Source organism: Oryx dammah, unplaced genomic scaffold (assembly GCF_014754425.2).
Source record: "Oryx dammah isolate SB20612 unplaced genomic scaffold, SCBI_Odam_1.1 HiC_scaffold_13, whole genome shotgun sequence".
Classification (NCBI taxonomy): Eukaryota; Metazoa; Chordata; class Mammalia; order Artiodactyla; family Bovidae; genus Oryx; species Oryx dammah.
The window spans coordinates 11789526-11795525 of NW_024070197.1; positions in this window are offsets into that span (position 1 = coordinate 11789526).

Sequence of the window (6000 nt, forward strand, 5' to 3'; positions counted from 1 at the left end):
AATACTGGAGTGGGTTGCTATGCCCTCCTCCAGGGGATCTTCTTGATGCAGGGATGTTAATGTCTCTTACATTGGCAGGCGGGTTCTTTACCACTAGCGCCACCTGGAAAGCCCCAGGTCACCTAAGCCCGTGTGCTGCAACTACTGAGCCTGTGTGCTCTCGAGCCTTGGAGTCACAAAGACTCAACACAGCCTAAATAAACAAACAAATAAGTAAATGTAAAAAAAAAAAAAAATGTAGATGGATTCTGGGTCCATCTGGAGAGTGGAACTGCTAATATTTCTTAACAGATCCTGTGTGACATATAAGCGTACACGAAGATGGTTGTCTGGCTTCTTCTCCTGTTACCACACACACGTATACACAAACACACACATGTATCACATCAACATAAATGCATACAGTTGAACACACATATGCACACATATACACATGTGTACATATCCATCCATGTACGTACAAATACTCACATGCATCTATACACACACACACACAAAAATATACATACACTTACACACATGTACATATGACGTATGAACATAGACACATGTACATACACACCAGTACACAAGGCACACATGTAGAGAGAGAGATGTGCTGGGATATTCATAAACATTTCTTCTCTTTTTGAAGGAAAAATGAAAACATGTTATGGTCTTTGGCTTCGGTGGAGGCAGAGGAGAAGGGTGATGGGGTGGGTGCTTTCTATTTTCAATTTTGCACTGCTTGAATGTCTAACACTGTGCTTACCTTATTTTTAAATGTCCACAGGGGCTATTTCAGCAGTGGGTTAATGGGTCATTTCTCATTTTCTTCTTTATATGGTTCCTTATTAAATAAAACCAAACCACCACAACCTAAAAATAAAATGTGTTGGAAGCCAAGACCATATTATTGGCAGCAGCCACAGTGATTCTCTTTTCTTTGTTTCCCCGCCCCCCTTCCTTTTTCTGCATCTCTGATTGCTCTTGTAAATCTGTCACCGAATAAAACACTTTCAGCCATATCTGAACAGCCCAGTACCGGCACACCCGTGCCTGTGAGATTGTTTAATCCAGCAGCTGCCACCTCTCACATTCCTCAGGCTCCAAAAACCGACAAGAGCATCTGCTAAGGATTTATTCAGCCTTGTGACCTAAGAACTTGGTAACAAATGCCTGGGTAACAAGTTTGAGCACAGTGGTTTTCTATTCTAGATGGCTTCAGGTTGGCAAGTTCAGAGTATTTCGCTTGTGAGTTTCTCATTTGTGGTAAGAAATGACGAGTTTCACAATTCTGCTCAGAAACTAAAAAAGAAAAAACTCACCCCACTGCACCATTTTGACTCCTTCTGGATCTGCGTTACCAGTATTAGAAATGACAAGAGTTTCACAATTTGATCAGAAATTTAAAAAAAAAAAAAATCCCCCCCCCCACTTTGAATCCTTTTGGATCTGTATAACAGAGATTAGAACTGACAGCTGTTTAAAAATTGTTAACAACAACAACAAAGAAAATTGTTACCAGAGCTGGGAGATTGTTGAAAAGCAGGTTGAGACCAGCTCATTTAACAACCATGATAATGTTAAAAAAAAAAAAATACAGCAATGAATAAGTTTTGGAAATGGAGGAAGGAAGAAAAAACACATCAATGGAATGATTTCCAATCTACGCATTCAGTCTGTCAGTCAGCTTTTTAGACTTTTTGATTCTTTGATCTTATCCAAGCTTTAAAATTCAAATGTATCAAGTTTGCCCCTCATAGTCTCTGAGCTGTTTTTTTGCTTAGAAAAAGATTCCGCCAACTTCTAAGTACATGTTTTGTTTGGTTTTGTTTTCTTTTAAGTGCATGCTTTGATTCACCATTTGTGTGTGTGTGGAGTGCTTGATTACTTCGTGGTTTGCCTTTCAATTTTGGATCCATCTGGATTTCAGTGAAAGGAACACAGAAATCTAGCTTTTATCCTTTCAGTCTCCAAAGAAAGGTTTGGACACGTGATTCTTATCTTGCCTGCTGAATTGCAACACTGCCTTCTTCAAAACTGAAAATCTGGTACTTGTGGGCCCCAAGCGGTTAGGATGGTTACCCATTGATGACGCATTTTATTATCTGATAGGGCTTAATCTTGCCTCCACCATGCATTTTGCTCCTTCAAAACTTATTTGTTACTCTCGTATGGTAACAATTTTGGACACTTTATCTAGCAAGCATATGTCAATTTTCAGGAGGTGAACAGTGGGGCACTTTCATTTTAGAGACAATAAGAATCTCGGCTGTTCACAATGCTGAGCCTGAATGTCAAAGTCACGGGTAGGCACCCAGCTTACGTCCCCCACAGCATACGATCACGAGTCAGTGGTTACACATTCACTGACTCTTATAGAATTATTACTTAGAGATTGGAACCTCCTCCAGGACGGCCGTGCCTGAGGTTTACTTGTCATAGAGTTGAGCGTGACAAGGCATGCGCTTTGTGGAAATAGTTGGTGGAGTTTTGCAGGCACGGACCTGCCCAGACCAAAAGTGTTTAAAAACTAACCAGCATCCACAGGGATACACCTTCCAAGACAAAGAGGCTTTATAAGAAGTGCAAATATTTGTCCATAAAATGGTAGGAAATGCTGCCAATAACAGCCGAAAAATCTGGTTAACTTAGCAATATCTGTAAATGTGGTTTGGGGGTAATTTCACTTTTTTTTTTTTAAGTACAGTGTTGCCTTTCTCTGAGGAATCACCATGACAGCCGGGACTCTGGACACATACAGTAATTCCTCTGCTGCTGCTGCTGCTAAGTCGCTTCAGTCGTGTCCGAATCTGTGTGACCCCATAGACGGCAGCCCACCAGGCTCCCCCTTCCACGGGATTCTTCAGGCAAAAACACTGGAGTGGGTTGCCATTTCCTTCTCCAATGCATGAAAGTGAAATCGCTGAGTTGTGTCCAACTCTTCGCGACCCCATGGACTGCAGCCCACCAGGTTCCTCCATCCATGGGATTTTCCAGGCAAGAATACTAGAGTGGGGTGCCATTGCCTTCTCCGTAAGGCCCCTACATATGAACAAGTTCCATTCTGAGATGGAGTTCGTATGTCCAACAAAGATAGTCCAGGTACCGAACTAACACAATCTACTGTATAGTACTATACTGTAATAGGTTTATAATACTTTTGCACAAAAGAGGCATTGAAAAAGCACAAAAATAAAGAAAACATTTTTAATCTTACAACACAGTACCTTGAAAAGTACAATAGTAGAGTACAGCAGCTGGCATACAGGTGCTAGCTTTGAGTGAACAAGCAAGAAAAGTTACTGACGGGAGGAGAGCGGGGAGGTGGGAGATGGTAGAGCTGAAGGGTCGTCAGCAATAGGAGATGGAGGGCGAGACGCAATTTCACGCACATCTTATGTTGACGGGATACACGTTGGGACACGCGTCTTTGAAAGTTTCCAACCTGAAGGTTTGTATATAGGGAACTTACTGTATTCTAAAAAACTGATTGCTCAGTACAGTGGGGCTCAGTTTTGTGTGCTCCCCGAACCACCCCACTTCTATTTTGGTCCAACCAACCACACCCCCGAATTTCTCCATAAACTTCCTGCCCACAAGGTTCCACCCTTTGAGGGTATGATGGATTCTGTGTGTTCGAGGTCAGCACCATTGTCTACTAAATGAAGATGAGGACTTTTCCAGTGGGCAAATGTGTGACCCTGGTGGAACTCACAGTTGTCTACACCCCGTTGTGGCTTTATACACAGGTTCTGGAACCTTCTTTCCACCGGGCCTTCCTTAATACCCACTGCAGTTTCCCCACCTGCATGAACCAGCCTCAGTTCCGGGCTGTTTCAGGGGAGGTGAAACTCTGGGAGAAAATGACCCAATGTGATGCTAAAAAGTTTGTAGGAAGTGAAAATGTTAGTCGCTCAGTTGTGTCCGACTCTTTGTGACCCCTTGGACTGTAGTCCGCCAGGCTCCTCTGTCCATGGGATCCCCCAGGCAAGAATACTGGAGTGGGTTTCCATGCCCTCCTCCAGGGGATCTTCCTGACCCAGGGATTGAAAAAAAGGTCTCCTGCATTATAGGTGGATTCTTTACTGTCTGAGCCACCAGGGAAGCCCCCTTGAAGGGGTTACCACGGGATACATTTGCGACTACATTGCAGAAGACTGCTAGCAGCAGGTTCCCTGGGACCCCAAACAAAAGTCATTTTGAACATTTGACAGCTGTTGCCAAATGGCCTTTAAACCAGTTCACACTCCCACTAATAGTGAGTGACACTGTTTCATCACACCCTGGCCAGCACTGGCTATTACGCAACTTTTGAACGTTTGTCAGTCAGATCTGTGGACAAAGGAATGTCCTGGTTGTTTTCTAGACTCTTGGCTCTATTCCATTGATCTCTCAGGCCATCCTTATCTCAGTCCATTCTTATCTCATGACTGTTTCTTTAGCTGGGCTTCCCAGGTGGGGCAGTGAACAATCCACCTGCTACCGCAGGAGACTCCGGAGGCGCAGGCTCCACCCCTGGGTGGGGAAGATCCCCTAGAGGCAGGAATGGCAGCCCACTCCAGTATTCTTGCCTGAGAAATCCCATGGGCGGAGGAGCCTGGCGGGCTACAGTCCATGGGGTCACAAAGAGTTCGACCCGACTGATCAAGCACGCACTCTTTCTTTAAGTGTGATGTTGAGCCTCTTTTTATGCGTTTACTGTGGATGCTTGTTTTTCAATAAACTTCCAATTCGAGGTTTAATGAGCACGAAAAGGGAGGCATGAAATCCCTATTTGTCCCCAATTTGTCACTACCTTTTGACTTAATGTTACTTTTTTTCCCTCAGGTAAAAACTTCTAACTTTTCTGTTAGTCACAGTGGTGAAGAAGCAGGCTTTCTTTGATGGTTTTGGGTTATAGGAGACTGGAGCCCCTTGCTGGGTCTCAGGGTTGCCTACATTTAAGTAAGATCTTTGCACTTTGCAAGTCCACTCAGCTTTGACAATCTTCCTCCCCTCCAGATGATGTGGATAAAAGGGAACCCTCCTACATGGTTCGTGTGAATGTAAACTGGTGCAGCCATTGTGGAGAGCAGTATGGAGGTTCCTCAGAAAACTAAAAATACAATTACCATAAGACCCAGCAATCCTAGCAATCCCACTACTGGGCATATATCTGGAGAAAACTCTAATCCTAAAAGATATATGCTCCCCAGTGTTCACAGAGGCACTATTTCCAATAGCCAAGACACAGAAGCCACCTAAATGTCCATTGACAGATGATTGGATCAAGAAGGAAGATATACATAATGGAATATGACTCAGCCATAAAAAAGGATGAAATAATGCCATCTGCAGCAACATGGATGGAAGTAGAGATGCTCATACTAAGTGAAATAAGTTGGGAAGAGAAAGACAAATACCATATGATATCACTTATATGTGGAATCTAAAACATGACAAATTAACCTATCTATGAAACAGACTCAGACTTGTTATTGCCAAGGAAGAGGGGCCTAGGGGAGGAATGGAGTGGGAGGTTGGGGTTCGAAAATGTAAGCTATTATTTATGGGCTGGATAAACAACAAGGTCCTACTGTATAGCACAGAGAACTATATTCAGTATCCTATGATAAACCATGATGGAAAAGAACACTAAAAAAGAATATACACATCTTAATGGCTTTACTGTACAGCAGAAATTAACACAACATTGTAAGTCAACTGTACTTCATTTAAAAGATTAAAAGAAAACAATTAAAAAAAAAACAAAACTTCCTCCCCTTCAAGATTATCAATGATCCACCTAACTTTCCCTCTGCAACTTTTGCAATTTATTTTCTACATTTGATCCGTCTGGAATTTATTTTGATATCAGGAGTGAGCTGGTTTTTCCCCAGTTACCTATCGTCCCAAGACCACTTTCTGCATAATTCCTCTTTCCCAGGCCAGTTTGAGACTCTACCTATACTGCCCTCTTTGCAGATTTTGGTTGCTCTGTTTCTTCATTCTGTAGTGAACTATTGTTATTATCGC